This window comes from Sus scrofa, chromosome 4 (assembly GCF_054392235.1).
Source record: "Sus scrofa isolate SSC_HxYL_T2T_F1_AM1 chromosome 4, Sscrofa_HxYL_maternal_Yorkshire_Landrace_v2.0, whole genome shotgun sequence".
Taxonomy (NCBI): Eukaryota; Metazoa; Chordata; class Mammalia; order Artiodactyla; family Suidae; genus Sus; species Sus scrofa.
In genome coordinates this window covers 14,872,340-14,889,311 of record NC_139386.1, presented here as the reverse complement: position 1 = coordinate 14,889,311, position 16,972 = coordinate 14,872,340, and the positions used below count along the sequence as shown (strand labels likewise).

At 45.9% G+C, this 16,972-nt stretch overlaps 1 long non-coding RNA gene across 1 annotated transcript in view; it reads left to right on the top strand.

Moving 5' to 3' along the window:
* The window catches only part of LOC106509966 (uncharacterized), a 37,818-nt gene extending 21,131 nt beyond the window's left edge, over positions 1–16,687 (top strand). The window contains exon 3 of the long non-coding RNA XR_001308019.3: positions 15,494–16,687. This is a non-coding gene — a long non-coding RNA (uncharacterized LOC106509966). The remainder of the gene's footprint in view (positions 1–15,493) is intronic.
* The last annotated feature ends 285 nt before the right edge of the window (positions 16,688–16,972 follow it).

Here is a 16,972-nt window from a genome sequence, read left to right as displayed (position 1 = left end):
TAACCACATGTGGATGATTGCAAAAAAAGCTAACAATCTTTCACCCCACCCCTGTATCCTCATCCTGCTGGTTTATCTTTCACAACTTCTTGACATCTAGTCAAACGAGTCATTCCATACTCTCCAAATATGCCATGTACGTTTCCGTCACCATGTCTTTGCTCATGTGATTTCTTCTGTCGGAAATGCCCCCCACCAACTCCCCACCTGTAGGAATGCTTCCCATGCCTTAAAGCTCATCTCAGCTGTCTTTCCTTGATAATGTCTGGCCCCATCAGCCAACAAAATGAGAGTATCCTGTGCTCGCAATCTCACTGATCACATTTGACTCAATTGACCTTGCATTTCGCCTTTCTCATATTTACTTTAGCTCCCCAACATTTAGAGAGCCCCTTAGGGAGCAAAGACCATGCCTTACTTTGCTTTTTTTGTTTGCAGCACCCAACTCTTTCAGGCACAGTTTTTTGTTTTGTTTTGTTTTTTGTCTTTTTGTCTTTTATAGGGCCACACCTGCGGCATATGGAGGTTCCCCAGCTCGGGGTCTAATAGGAGCTGTTGCTGCTGGCCTACACCACAGCTCACAGCAACACCAGATCCTCAACCCACTGAGCGAGGCCAGGGATCGAACCCACAACCTCATGGTTTCTCGTTGGATTTGTTAACCACTGAGCCATGACAGGAACTCCCAGGCACAGTTTTGAATTGCCCTGAGCCTGAAGTTCATCACAGGTGAGCTTGACTACTTATCGAATGGGAACAGTTGTATGCCTGGCTCCTCCCTCTCCATCACCTGTCACAGCGACAAACTCTTCAGGCACCTCCGCCAACATATCCTACACCTAGACTCTCTTCGCAAATTCTACTGCCTTGGTTCAGACCTCATCAACTCTCACAGGGACAATTACAAAAGCCCCCAATACTTCTTCCTGTCTTCAAGGCTGGTAACTCTAAAATATACATCCCTCCCTTGGCTTAACACTCTTCGGTGGCTTCCTCAGGGCAATGAGATAAAAGGCCAAGCTCCTTTCATGGTATAAAGGGTTCTACATAATCTAGCCTGGCCTGTTTTTCCTGTCTGGATACCTCTGAAGAGCTACACTTTTTCTGATCATGCATTCCTTTCCACCCTACTTAGAAAAATAAGCATTGATTATTTTTGTCTGCTGTGGTGAGCATTGATTGTTTTTGTCTGCTCATTCCTTCTCTCTTTCTTTGGGTACCATAGCCTACCCTCCTTAGAACCTAGGTGGCATGTGACCTATGCTGACCTGTTAGAGAACTCCATTCTCTTCCCAAGGACATAGTCCAGTGAGAACCTTTCTTGAGATTTTCTTCTTCTTTTTTCCTTTTTAGGGCTTCACTTGCTGCATATGGAAGTTCCCAGGCTAGGGGTCGAATCAGAGCTGCAGCTGCCGTCCTGTGCCACATTAGCAGCAATGTGGAGTCCAAGCCGTGTCTGGAACCTACACCACAGCTCATGGTAATGCAGGATCCTTAACCCACTGAGTGAGGCCAGGGATCCAACCTGCATCCTCATGGATACTAGTCGAGTTCTTAACTCACTGAGGCACCACGAGAACTCCCCCTTTCTTGAGATTTTCAATGCGGAATTGAATGAGACATTTAGAGCTCAGAGCGGCCCACATTTCTCCCTGTGAAAATCAAGGCATCAACTCGGAGAGACAAGTAGAAAGAAGGTTCTAGAAGCAAGTCCTCCACACGGCCCTGGACACCCTGGCTCTGGTTTCTAGGCTAATGCCAGGCTTGCTTGCTCACTTCTCCTTTCTCGTCCACGAGCCACCACATGAGCCTTCATTACATGTAAGCATTTGGTTAATCTTTCTCTGAAAAAGATTGTAAACTCCATGAGTGCAGGAACTATATTTATTTTCTTGGCCACTCTCTCTCCAGCACCTAGATTCATATTTATTACTTGTAGGGAAGGTCTGTGGAGGGGGGGCCGAGGGGTATTACAACCTAACAGGTGCATTCCCAGAGGGTCATTCAAGGTGGACTTCTCATGGACCGGTACTTGATTCTGTAGTAAAAGAAGGAACTGCTTCCTCCTCCTCTGAACTCTGTGTAGACAAGTTATCAGCTCAAGTTAAGATTTTCTTTCCAGTAGTGGACTGGAACTTTGCATTTCCAGCCACAACGGGCAGACATTATCTTGACAGTGTAATTTTTGAGGTGAGGGGATCTCACATTATTTCTGAGACCTGAGTTTAGTTCCTCAGGCTCCTTCTCCAGCTAGATACCAAGTTCTCAAGGGTAGGTATATATCCAAGAGAACTGAAAACATATGCCCATGTAAAAACTTCCACATGAATGTTCATAGTGCCTCTATTCATAACAGCCCCAAAGTGGAAACAGCCCAAATGTCCATGAACTAATGAGTGTATAGACAAAATGTGGTCTCTCCATGTAATATACCATGTGGTATTACTCAGCCATAAAAAGAATGAAGTGCTGGAATTCCCATCATGGCTCAGTGGTTAACGAACTCGACTAGTATCCATGAGGACTCGGGTTCAATCCCTGGCCTCTCTCAGTGGGTTAAGGATCCAGCATTGCCATGAGCTGTGGTGTAGGTCGCACATGCGGCTCATATCTGGCATTGCTGTGGCTGTGGCATAGGCTGATGGCTACAGCTCCAATTTGACCCCTAGCCTGGGAACTTCCATATGCCATGGGTGCAGCCCTAAAAAGACCAAAAAAAAAAAAAAAAAAAAAAGTGCTAGCACATGGTACATGAATGAACTTCAAAAACATGATCCTAAGTGAAAGAAGCCAGTCACAAAGGACCATGTGTTATATGATATTATTTTTATCAAATGTCCAGCATGGACAAATCCATAAAGACAGAAAGTAGAATAGTGGCTGCCAGGGACTAAGAGGAGCAGAGATGAGGGGTGACTGTTAGGGTGTGGGGTTTCTCTTTGGGGTGATAAAAATGTTCTAGAATTAGATACCAGTAATGGTTACACAACCATGCAAGTACACAAAACCCCACAGAAGTGTATGTTGTAAAAGGCTGAACTATATTATATGTGAATTATGCCTGATTTTAAAAAAATTCTTGGAGTTCCTGTCATGGCACAGCGGAAACGTATCCAACTAGGAACCATGAGGTTGCAGGTTCGATCCTTGGCCTTGCTCAGTGGGTTAAGGATCCGGTGTTGCTGCGGCCCTGTTGTAGGCCGGTGGCTACAGCTCCAATTAGACCCCTAGCCTGGGAGCCTCCATATGTCAAGGGTGCGGCCCTAAAAAGACAAAAAAAAAAAATCCTAAGGGTAAAAAGTCTAACACTTTATATATATATATATTTTTTTTGAGATGCATCTTCTTTTTTATTACTCAAATGAATTTATCACATCTGTAGTTATATAATGATCATAACAATCCAATTTCACAGGATTTCCATCCCACAGCCCAAGCACATCCCCCCACCCTCCAAACTGTCTCCTCTGGAGACCATAAGTTTTTCAATGTCTGTGAGTCAGCATCTGTTCTGCAAAGAGGTTCAGTCTGTCCTTTTTTCAAATTCCGCATGCCAGTGAAAGCATTTGATGTTGGTGTCTCATTGTATGGCTAACTTCACTTTGTATGATAATTTCTAGGTCCATTCATGTTGCCAAAAATGCTGGTATTTTGTTCATTTTAATAGCCAATAATATTCCATTGTGTATATGTACCACATCTTCTTGATCCACTCCTATGTTGATGGACATTTAGGTTGTTTCCATGAGTTGGCTATTGCAAATAGTGCTGCAGTGAACATCAGAGTACATGTGTCTTTGCGAGTCATGGTTTTCTCTGGATAGATGCCCAGGAGTGGAATTGCTGGATCGAATGGTAGTTCTATTTTTAGTTTTCTGAGGAATCTCCATACTGTTTTCCACACTGGCTGCACCAATTTACAATCCCACCAACAGTGTACTAGGGTTCCTTTTTCTCCACAGCCTCTCCAGCACTTATTGTTTGTAGACTTTTTGATGATGGCCATTCTGGCTGGTGTAAAGTGGTACCTCATAGTGGTTTTGATTTGCATTTCTCTAATAATGAGTGATGTTGAACATCTTTTCATGTAACACTTTATATTTTTAATATCCCATATAGACTCTCTTATCATTTCCTATTTTGACCCGAGCTTGGATGCCAGGATTTTGACGCAGCCTTGCGATGCAGCCTTGCCAAAGCAAGTGTGTTTTAGGCCTAGAGAAATGGGAAGAAAACTGGAATGAGGGGCTGTTGAGTAATTCATCAATCAGACAAATAAGACACCTTCCGTGGAAGGAGTGAAAGGGAGACCCAGAGCTCTCATCATGTCCTCCCCAGCCACACTCACAGCCTCAGCCCCACGATCTTAGGGTCATCAGGACTCATCTGTCATGTTCTTTAGCCCTATTTCTTAGAGGCCAGCTTCTCAGGTCATCACCCAGACGGTCCATTCCTTGATTTTGACCCATCTCCCTTCTTGCCACTTGCCAGAGCATCTTCTGAAATCCATTGTTCATAATCAGCAATATCTTTTATATCGTCAAGCCTTTCCTCTCTGTTTCTGTTACCCTCTTGCTCTGTGATCTTGCTATTCTTTGAGGACCAGCAATTCTGAAGGTCATGTGAAAAGACCATACAGTTCCCCACCCTCCCAGTTGCAGTCTCCATCAGACCCAAGTAACTTCCCATAATTTCCCGAGGATTCTAGGAGCTCCCATTGTGGCCCAGTGGAAATGAACCTGACTAGTATCCGTGAGGGCGCAGGTTGGATCCCTGGCCTTGATCAGTGGGTTAAAGATCCAGCGTTGCTGTGGCTGTAGTGTAGGCCAGCAGCTGCAGCTCCAATTTGACCCCTAGCCTGGGAACTTCCATGTGCCATGAATGCAGACCTAAAAAAAAAAAAAAATTCCTTAGGATTCTAGTTCTTAGCCCACTGCCATTCTCTCCATCATTACTCCTAACCTAACTTAGGGTGATTTCAGTGCCCACATAGGTAATGCTTCCAATGCCCTAGCCTCTCGGTTTCTTGATCTCCAAGGACCTTAGGTCTCAGCTACCCACCGCCATGGTCATACCCTAGACCTTGTCATCATCAGTATCTGCAACCCAACTATAGTCTTCATTTTATCCATCCCTCTCCCTGATCACCACTTCCGATCTTTCCAATTCACTCTGTCTGGTATCCAGTGTCAACGGCTCTTCAGGGTCATCAGCCATGGATAAATAAACCATGGTCTGCTGAAAATAACAGCACTTGCAAAAGTTGACTCTGGGGTCAGACAACCCAGATTTTTACCCCACTCCTGCCCGCTACTAGCTCTTGGAATAGCCGTATCTCTTAGAGGCCAACTTCCCAGGTCATCACCCAGACGGTCCATTCCTTGATTTTGACCCATCCGTGACCTTGGAATAACTGTAACCTTGCTGAGCTTCAGATCCCAATGAAACAGAGATGACAACAATGACTTCAATCCAATAGAATTGTTTTGAGGACTATATGAGGCACTGTAAAGTGTCGAGCACATGCTGGACCGACCTATATGGAACTCTCAGTTAGGGGGGATGACTATGTAGTAAACATTGCATGTTTTGGTCAGCCTCTCGATTGTTCTTTTTCTTACTGGCATTGATGACACCCCAACTTCACCTGAGAAACAGCTCTTTTCTGGCCCTGGAAGTGTCTAATTCCTAACCCAACTCCATGAGAAGCCACGTGAATCCAGTCTTGTCCAGACGGAGCATTCCAGGGAGTTCCCATTGTGGCTCAGTGGTTACCAATTGGACTAGGATCCATGAGGACTTGGGTTCGATCTCTGGCCTTGCTCATTGGGTTAAGGATCCAGCATTGCCACGAGCTGTGGTGTAGGTCACAGATGTGGCTCAGATCTGGCATTGTTGGGGCTGTGGCCGGCAGCTGTAGTTCCGATTTGACCCCTAGCCTGGGAACTTCCGTGTGCTGCAGGTGGGACCCTAAAAAGAAAAAAAAAAAAAAAACCCACGGAAGGAGCATTCCAACCCCCGACAATAGTGAATAGCGACCAATTCAGGAATGGGCACAGAGCTAAGCTGGGTCAATGAGAGTCTTTTCAGGGACCTTCTGTTGGAAGAGTTGGGACAGAGGGTTCCTCCCCTGGATGTGGGGCTGGTAGGACTAAATATGCAGCAAAGCCCCCTTGAGAGCAGCTGACACAGAGGAACATGGAAGAGAGGGCTGGAGGGAGCCTGAGATCCGAGTCCTCGTGTCTGGTAATGTTTTAAATCTGCCTCTGGACTTTCAGTTATACGGGCAAACAGTTTCTTCCAAGGTGCTTAAGTCAGTTTGAGTTGGGCTTCTGTCTCCCTCAGAGTTCTGGCTGTTAAATTTTTTTTTTTGGCTGCGCTCATGGTGGGCAGGAGTTCCTGAGCCAGGGATCAAACCTGTGCCACTGCAGTGGCCTGAGCCGCAGCAGCGACAATGCCAGATCCTTACCCACTAGGCCACCGGGGAATTCCTGCTATTAGATTTTACAGTGAAATACTAGTCTGCCACCAGAAATGATGATATAAAGCAATATTGGAACACAGAGAGATAATTATTAAAATTTTTTATTTAAGGGAGTTCCTGTCATGGCTAGCGGAAATAAATTTGACTAGCATCCCTGAGGACGCAGGTTCAATCCCTGGCCTCGCTCAGTGAGTTAAGGATCTGGCGTTGCCATGAGCTGTGGTGTAGGTTGCAGATGTGGCTTGGATCTGGTGTTGCTATGGCTTCAGTGTAGCCCAACAGTTGTTACAGCTCTGATTTGACCCCTAACGTGGGAACCTCCGTATGCCACAGGAAAAGCCCTAAAAAGAAAAAAAAAAACAAAAACAAAAAACAACTTTCAGGAGTTTCCATTGTGGCTCAGTGAGTTAAGAACCCAACTAGTATCAGTGAGGATGAAAGTCTGATCCCTGGCCTTTCTCAGTGGGTTAAGGATCTGGTGTTGCTGTGAGCTGTGGTGTAGGTTACAGATGCAGCTCAGATCCTGAATTGCTGTGGCTCTGTATAGGCTGGAGGCTACAGCTCCAATTCAACCCCTAGCCTGGGAACTTCCATATGCCACAAGTGTGGCCCTAAAAAAAGGTAAGATAAAACAATTTTGAGAATAATAAGATATCAGTAAGAATGAGAATCAATGAGATTCCATTTTGTAAGAGGCAAGAGGCAGAGGTCTGTCCTCTCTCACAGCGCCCCACCATCTCTGTTTGCTGGGGCTGCCTTTATAAAGTACTACAGTTGGGTGACATAAACAAGAGAAATTGCTTATCTCACAGTTCTGGAGGCTGGAAGTCCAAGGTCAAGGTGTCAGTGGGGGTGGTTTCCTCAGAGGCTGGGAGGAAGAATCTGCTCTGTGCTGGGGAGGAGGGTCCCACGGTGCCCCTGCCACTCTGCCCATTGGGATGGACCAGCTGGCACGATGTGGGGGGCAGGCAGAGATGGCAGATCACCGCTGCATGTCAGAGCGTAACTGCAACAAGGATGGCAAAGCAGTGGCTCCTTACCGCACTGAGTGAAGCATTTGGTGTGCATACCTCTTTGCTGTGCACAGCAACCCTAAGGATAGGCGTTACCTTGTCATTTCCTAGAAGAAAAACCCTGGATTCCTAGAGATCAGGTTCTTGTCCAGAGCCATGGACCCCGAGGCTTCACCAACACAGGGTCTGGCATTTATAAGATATTGGCCAGTACTATTTTACTACATGCCTCCTTTCCCATGGATCTTTCGGGTTAAAATAACACCCTTTCCCCCTCACCTCTCTTCTGGTTGCTTTGGAACCCTGCCTGGACCTGATTAGCTCTTAGCCAGGGGCAGTGGATGAAGCTGGTGAGTTCCAAGGACAGTAGTAGCCACAGGCGGTGTGCCTTTGGAACAAAGCTGGGCGGGGCCACGGAAGGGGAAGCCGGCCCACAAGGGCCCACCCTGTGGTGGACTTTAATTGTTTCTGTCTGCTCATTCCTTCTCTCCCTACCTTACACTAACGTATCCTAGTCTGCCATCAAAAATGATGATATAAAGCAACACTGGGATGCAGAGTGATGCTTATTAAAAACTCTAACTGAAAAAAACTAACTTCAAGAATAATAAGATACAGTAAGAATGAGAATCAGTGAGATTCCATTTTGTAAGAATTTTATGGAGTTCCTGTCATGGCTCAGTGGTTAATGAATCCCACTAGGAACCATGAGGTTTCGGGTTCGATCCCTGGCCTTGCTCAGTGGGTTAAGGATCCGGTGTGTCGTAAGCTGTGGTGTAGGTCGCAGACACAGCTCAGATCCTGCGTTGCTATGGCTCTGGCGTAGGCCGGCGACTACAGCTCCCATTTGACCCCTAGCCTGGGAACCTCCATATGCTGTGGGAGCAGCCCAAGAAATGGCAAAAAGACAAAAAAAAAAAGAATGTTATGACTATAAGAGCTTCCTAATGGCTCAGTGGGTTAAGGACCTGGCATTGTCACTGCTATGGCTCAAGTCACTGCTGTGGTACAGGTTCTATCCCTGGCCTGGGAACTTTAGTATGCCGTGGGTGCAGCCTACATACGAGTGTGTGTATGTGTGTGTGTGTGTACAAGTTAGCAAAAGATAAGTATGTTAATTATGTGTGTCACATAGCTTAACACTCATAGGTGGTGGGACTATAGATAATGGTATTTTCTTTTTAGCCTATATTTTCTAATGTTTCAACAATGGATGTAGATACCTTGTTCGATTTTCTGTTTTATTTATTTTCAACTTTTTAAAAGTGAACGTTTCCCAAGTGAGAAAAAGCAGCCCTTCCTTGTCACACCTGTAATCAGAGCAATAAATTCTGCCTGTCCTCAGGGCGCCTCTCAGGATCCTTCAGGGTGTCTGGGACTAGGTGAACCTGTTCTGTGGGTTTGTGGCTCCTAGGTGTGCCAGGCCTGATGACCTTGAACCGATTAGAATCCCAGAACCGCCATTTACAAGTTTCAGTGGTCTCAGGGCAGTTGGGAAATTCAGAATTAATCAACTGCGTCCTCTTGGGAAAGGGGCGAATGGAGTGATATATGTCCAGAGCTTTCAAAAGGGATTGATCGTGGCTGGGGGAATTGTGTGTGGTGGTGGGAGGGGCTGTGGGAATAGTCACACGTGCTGTTAATATCCAGCATGCACACAGCGGCCTCTTCCCTGCTGAGTCTTGTATGTCATCAACTTCCTAGCAGAGAAAGATGCTTTTGCTCACACCTTGAGGGTGGAGGTGCTCAGGATCCAGAGGTTGTCAGTGACTCATTGAGCGACCACAGCAAGAACCGAGTCGTGATTTAGGGTTCCTGACTCCAAGCCCTGTTTGGGTGCCAATCTTTTCCTTTAAGGGCTGCCTCAGACACGTGCCGGCTGCCTCACATAGGACAGACCTTCCTCGTGCCCCTTCTAGAAGCGTATTTAAAAATTCATGTCAAGGGAGTTACCATCGTGGCTCAGTGGAAATGAATCCAACTAGCAACCATGAGGTTTCCGGTTCCATCCCTGGCCTCGCTCAGCGGGTCAAGGATCCGACGTTGCCATGTGAGCTGTGGTGCAGGTCGCAGACGCGGCTCGGATCCACGTTGCCGTGGCTGTGGTGTAGCCTAGCAGCTGTAGCTCCAATTCGACCCCTAGCCTGGGAACCTCCGTGTGCCAAGAGTGTGGCCCTAAAAAGCAAAAAAGTAAAAATTAAAAAAATTCACGTCAAGGAGTTCCCATCGTGGCTCAGTGGTTAACGAATTGACCAGGAACCATGAGGTTGCGGGTTCAATCCCTGGCATCACTCAGTGGGTTAAGGATCTGGCGTTGCCGTGAGCTATGGTGTAGGTTGCAAATGCGGCTGGGATCCTGCATTGCTGTGGCTCTGGTGTAGGCTGGTGGCTTCAGCTCTGATTTGACCCCTAGCCTGGGAACCTCCGCATGCCATGGGAGCGGCCCAAGAAATGGCAAAAAGACAAAAAAAAAAAAAAAAATTCACGTTAAGATAATTTTCTCTGGGTTTTTCCTTTTAGAAACACTCAAGTTCTGTCCTACAGTCTATTCCTATTTATGCCCCAGCTCAGAAAGCTGGATTCTGATATGTCTGCCATCATCTCGGGCTCCAAATCTGGGGCTACTGCCTGAAAAAGTCCTCTACATTGTGAGTGTGGGGGAGGGTTCCCATTCTGGGGGTGGTTTAGTTCAGCTCCAGGCCAAAATGGCTTCTCTCATGTCACGAAAGCCCTGCTTAGTTCTCTTCCTCCAGGGATCTGTGTACGGTTTTGTGGCTGGCTCACCATCCTGGGCTCTCCTCAGGAGACCTATTCATCCTACCCCTTAACTTCTCAGTCACAGAGGGATCACTCAGTGTCAGGTTGCTCTTCCAAGACTTGACAGATGTTGACTCCTCACGGGAACTTAATGATGCAGATACCGTTATTATTATTATCCCATTTTATAGATGACGAAACAGAGGCACAGAAAACTTGCTCGAGATTCTAGATCTAGTACGTGTTGGAGGCAGTCCGATGGCTCCAGAGTCCGCCCTCTTAACCACCCTACCTTGCTCCTCTCCTTCGGATGCTTTAAGCCTCCTGCCCTGTGAAGTCACCCTGGCATGTGTTGGGAATTGCTCTCATCCTTGCATTGCACTTCCGGAGCACTTCGCTGGTCCCTTGAGGATTCCTTTGGTTTCGAGTGAAGTATTTAATAGCCTTGGTCCCTTACAAGCAGGCAGTTTTGTAAGGACTGGAATTTGGTATGTTCATCTTTGTATCCATGGCATTCTCACGCCAGATCCTTTCCAGGTGTTTTTTAAACACTGGAGATGTGAAATATACATGGGCTCAAGTGAAATGAAGTTTAGTGAAGTAGAAGGTCCCATAATGAATAAACCCTTTAAGATAGTCTTGGTGAGATGCTTCCATAAAAAACTTAACTCTAGGAGTTCCCATTGTGGCACAGTGGTTAATGAATCTGACTAGGAACCATGAGGTTGCAGGTTCGATTCCTGGCCTTGCTCAGTGGGTTAAGGATCCGGCGTTGCCCTGAGCTGTGGTGTTGGTCACAGACACAGCTTGGATCCCGTGTTGCTGTGGCTGTGATGTAGGCCAGCGGCTACAGTTCCGAGTAGACCCCTAGCCTGGGAACCTCCATATGCCATGGGAGCAGCCCTAGAAAAGGCAAAAAGACAAAAAAACAAAAACAAAAAACTTGAGCGCGCCTGCACACACACACACACACACACACACACACACACACACACACACAAATGCAGATAATTCTCATCCATCCAAGAGGAGGTTATTTTCTTTTGAGGAATATTCAGCCTCCTGCTTTTCCTGCCATTTCATCCAAACTTTTTAGACATTTTGTGACTTGCTAGAATCACCCATAAGGAGATAAGAGAGGGATAAAAACACATTGAGTCATAGCAGCTCCATCTCTTGCCAGTTCTGTGACTTTAGGAAAGTCACTTGAGTTTTCTGAATCTTAGTTTGGCTGTAATTATACCTAGTGTCCTGGACCTGACACTGCATGTAAAGCAGCTGGCCCAGGGCTTGGTTGATAGTAAAAGGTACATAAACTCGACGGTTCTCATCATCGTCTCCGTGGCCTGGCTGGCAGCACCAGGAGAAAGGAAAGGAAACAGAAGTCTCTGATTGACTTCCTAACACTCTGGAGAAAGGGCGAAGGAGAATAAAATGAAGGCGATTGGTCAAAATGAGAGCTATCATAATAATCAATTTTCATTTCCCTTGTCATCCTCTGTTCCTTCTTAAATAAATAGAAATAGGAGAAAAATATCTGCAGCAACACAATGTCCTGAAAGAGATAATTAGCCTAATTTAAACTAAAATCATATTTACTCATGCAATGTGCAATTATGACACACCTACTATGTGTCAGGTACTGAGTTAGGTTTGGAGTTACAGAGCCACCTAAGACATAGTCCCTGTCCTGAAGGAGCTCCCAGATTGGTGTGGGGACAGAGTTGTAAGTGCATTACTCAAAATCAGAGCCGATTTCAAGGAGTTGCTTTTATATTAGAGAATTCATGGGAATGTAGAAGAGGGGCTATCTTTTTTGTTGTTGTTGTTGTTGTCTTTTTGCTATTTCTTTGGGCTGCTCCTGCGGCATATGGAGGTTCCCAGGCTAGGGGTCCAATCGGAGCTGTAGCCACTGGCCTACGCCAGAGCCACAGCAATGCGGGATCCGAGCCGCGTCTGCAACCTACACCACAGCTCATGGCAACACCGAATCCTCAACCCACTGAGCAAGGCCAGGGGTCGAACCTGCGACCTCATGGCTCCTAGTCAGATTTGTTTCTGCCATGCCAAGGCGGGAACTCCGAAGAGGGGATATCTTGAAGGAAAGCTTTGTGTGGGAGATTAAGGTCAAAACTGGGCATGTGGAAGTTCCCAGGTCAGGGATTGAATCTGAGCTGCAGCTGCCCGCCTATGGCACAGCTGCGGCAACGCTGGATTCACCCACTGCACCAGGTCAGGGATTGAACCCAAGCCACTGCCGTCGCATTCTTAACCCGATCCACCACAGTGGGCCCTCCTAAGCGGGGCCTTAAGGGAGGATGTCGAAGTTCTTGGGTGCAAGCAGCAGAAAGCTGCTCTAGCTATAGCTCAAACAGGGAAGGGGCTGAGGGACGGAGGTCCTGTGGGAAGGAGATCAGGGGCTTACAGAATTGTCAGGAAGCTGAAATGACCAGATCTGGTAAAACAAGCAGAATCAAAGGAGCTGTGGAAGATGAAGCATATGACCCCCAGCAGAGATCACCTGGAGGGAATGGGCTAGTTTGGCTTCAATGCTGTGGAGAAGGTCCTTTTATCACTCTCTCAAGACCAAAGTCCCAGGACAGGGTGTATGACCCTCTGAGCAAAGTCCCGGGATCACCCGATGGCCAAGCCAAGGTGGGGGTAGAAGGCTTTAGGACCTCTGACTTGGGTACTAGGCGGTGTTGGTCCTTCCTTTCCATTAAGACCTTAGACCTGGAGAATTCCCTTGGCGGATCGGCATTCTCCCAGGAAGGAAGTGATGCTGGAAACCAGACAGCAAAAAAAGACAAAGGTCCTCTAGGGTCGGTAGGATTCCTCCAGTAAGTGGCAGGGAAGGGAAGGCAGGCCAGGAGCTGAATAGAATCTGCAAAGCTAAGGAAGGAGAAAACTTCAGGGTTGTGGAGGGAATGGAAGGTGCTTCAGGGCCACGAGGCTGTGGTTAATGCAGAAAGAGCTATATTGAAAAAGGTAGAGAGGTTGTGCTCAAATCACAGAAAATCTTATAAATGCCCCAATTAAAAACCGAGACTTTAGGCGTAGCCAAGGGCAGGGGCAGAAGTCTTTGCAGGAAGTAAGCAGTTATGCTTGGGAGAGAAGATGAGATGGAGGCTGTGTTCGGAATCTCTTTTTCTGCGAGGTGGCAGGGGGCTGGCTGCACTGTAACAAAAGCAGCGAAAATCACAGAACTTGGGAAGAAAACGAAGCAGCCAGCGTTCGGCAGCACAAGAGCAGATTCAGTGTCACAGCCCCGAGTTTGATGGTCCCACGGAGCCCAATGGCAGAGGACGGAACTCAAAGCAGGAACTGAGCTAATGAGATTGGCTTCACAGGAAAGAAAAGCTTTAAAGTCTCTTCATTTGCCACTGGAATTGCTCTTCCTTATTAGTCAAATACAAGGAAACTGAGTATCTTGTTCTCCCTGGAAATCTGGGGCAGTACTTTATCTGCCCCCAATCCATTTCTGCTTCCAGTGGTAACAGTCCCTCCATTGATTTTGAAGCCTCCCTACCCAAGAGACTCCAAGTCCGGGAATTTTTAGGAGCTGGCCCTAGATTTGGTTTCTGGGGGAGCGGGGAGGGAACATGTAACCCTGGTTTAGCCAATCAGAGTATTCCACCTCCACCCCCCACAACGCTGATTGGCTTAGGCGTAGACACAGGACCCAAGCCGACAGTGTCAGCTGCAGCCCATTGGGAAAGAGGGACGCCCCTTAATGCAGAGGTGCTGAGTGGGGGTAAGGTATACTGGAGCTGCTGCTGGCTGCAGTTGGAAGCTTCTCTGCTGCCCTCGTTTTGTGAGAGTTCGCAAAGCAGGCGTTTCCCTGGTCATCTTGGCTGCCATCTTGGGCAGGTGAGATCGTTGAACAATGAGAGTGTGAGAGGTAGGTGCTGTAGGCAATGACAGCTTCGGAGAATAATCTGGATTGAGGTAACGGGGTCAGATAAACACCTTTGGGCAAAGGCCCTGTCGTGCACGTACTGGCAGCATATCAACAGCCTAGGAGTTTCCATGTGACTCAGGGGGCTAAGGATCCAACATTGTCACTGCAGGAACTTTCACATGACACAGGTGTGGCCAAAAAAAACTCCGCAAAAAACAAAACAAAACAAAAAAAGACTTAAGACAACCTAGGAGTTCCTATCCTGGTTCAACTAGCATCCATGAGGATGCGGGTTCCATCCCTGGCCTCGCTCAGTGGGTTAAGGGTCTGGTGTTGCCCTGAGCTGTGGTATAGGTCACAGACACTGCTCAAATCTGCCTTTGCTGTTGCTGTGACTTAGGCCGGCAGGTATAGCTCAGATTCGACCCCTAGCCTAGGAACTTCTGGGTGCGGGCCTAAAAGGACAAAAAATAAATAAATAAATAAATAAATAAATAAATAAAATAAAACCAACCCAAACCAAAACAAAACAGTCTGGGTGGTCGGATGGAGCTTGGAAAACTTCAGCTAGCACAGCTGGAGGCTGAAGCGGAAACGTGACGCATTGGTCTCATGTACCTGCTCTTGAGTTTGGCTTTGGGGTGAATCATCTCAGTAGCTGGAATAAGCCAGGAAAGCCAAGTTCACCAGCTAACTGCTAAGTCTTCATCTGCATTTTGCCAGCATGGGCAGAACTTTGCTTCTTACTCAAGAGATTCCAGCTCCTACAACAATCAATACCGAGAACGGCTGTCCCCATCTTCAATCTGTTGGTTTCCTCGGCCCTGTCCTTCCTTTACCCTCACAAATCCCTGCTCTTCTCCTCAGGTCTCCATGTTTAATGGAGTGGGAAGACCCTAAGAGGAAATGCTCTCCCGTGTTAGGCTTAATTTTCTACTTACATTTTTTTCTATGGCCCCAATATTTATATATATATATACACGTATTAATCATATATACTGTCTTAGATAGAAACATCTATATAGTATTAGATCATAATTTTAACTACATATTTCATTATACATTATAGTATAGATATATATTACGTATAAATGATATGTTATAAATGAATATCAATACATATTACGTTATACATATTTTTATTTGGGACCCAGTGCCAGCCCTCAGCTGAATCCACCCATTATGTCACTTCCTCCCCTGTGAAGTGGTCCCCTGGTGTCCCCAGACTGAAGCATCCTCTCCTCTGTGTGCCTCATGCACTTGATGTGCACTTTGATGAACACTTACCGCCGCGTTTGGATTATTTCCTTGTTTTTCTCTTTTTATGCCTCTTTCCAGTTACACCTGGATCGTTATCGATCGGATTATCCTCAGTACCAGCGGAGCCCTGAGTCCTCACCACGTGATGACGCTCAGTAGATGTCTTCGGGATGAATGAAGTTGTACAACGCCCGGCTCATAGAAAATGTTAAGCAAACGCATGTTGAGTGAGTGAGGAAGGGACAAACTAACAATGAATGGAGTCTGAGCTCAGAGTGGATCTGTCCCTCCCAGGCACGTTTGCAGGGACTGGGCAGGAGGACAAGTTGAGGCCCACCTGCCATATGTCCACATAATTAAAGTCACCAAACAGCCTAACTCACAAACTGTTAATTAAAATGTTCTCTGCTCCTACCTTGGCAAATACATCTTTACAATGAAAAATCAAAAGATGCATGACAAGTGATATGTCCTGTGTGACCAAAAGTAGGCAAAAATATCAAAAATGTCTAAGTCTAATAAATATTGCAAATGTTTAAGTACTTTGTTGAGGAGCTGATGGCGTTGAGATACACAATAACCTAAAGACGTATATATAATTCATAAATTCTTATGTGTCTAGTCTCTACCATTTATTAGTCTTGCCTTTATTTCAGCAAAAGTACTGGGAGGGGGGTTGTTGTTATAAGCAAGTCTTTCACATAAGTTATGTTCTGTTGACAGCACTGTCAGATTATATAACCTTTCTTGGATCACTGAGGTTTTTAGGTCTTTTTATATAGAAATTAATTTCAACTTAGAGAAGCAGTTATATGTAAACTCCAATGAACAAGAAAATTCTGCGCAGCAGCTTATTACAATTAGTTGTTTACAAGTGCCAAAAAATAGAAACAAACGGGCCATCGCTATGGGAATGGTTGGATAAATTTTGGCAAAGCTGAACACATTATGCAGCCACTTAAAGAAATAAATGAGTCATATCAGTTGACTTGGAGGGATTTCCATGAGATATTCCCAAGGAAAGCCATATGTAAAGAAATGTGTATAATTCATCTCATTTCTATAAAATAGACAATGATGAAAAGCTATGTGTGTATGTATATTATTTACATATTCATATATGGTTTAGTTGAAAATAGAGAAGAGTATAGATGGAATCACCTTCATTGTTAACCTGGATTTTCTATATGTACGTGTAGGAGGGAGTGGTGACGCAGGAGTAAGAGAGATGCAAATTACAAAAGAGAAAGTAAAATCTGGCTAAAAAGTATACTCCATGCTTGATTTGATCTCAATTGTTCAATATTCTGTATGTGTTTTTATGGAAAGTAGGACATTGGGGGGAAATTTTACATCCGTATTTACTGATATATAGGTATAATGGATATGTAATTGTCCAGAAAAAATACTGTGATATCCTCCAAGCAAAAACCCTGCCTGTGTGAGTCCACACTTTTAAATGGATGAACAAGGAGGGAGATGTGGAAAGACACATACCAAGCCTTGGTACCAGGGACTGGAGTAAAGGATGGTGCAGGAGAAAGATGGTTGTTTTCT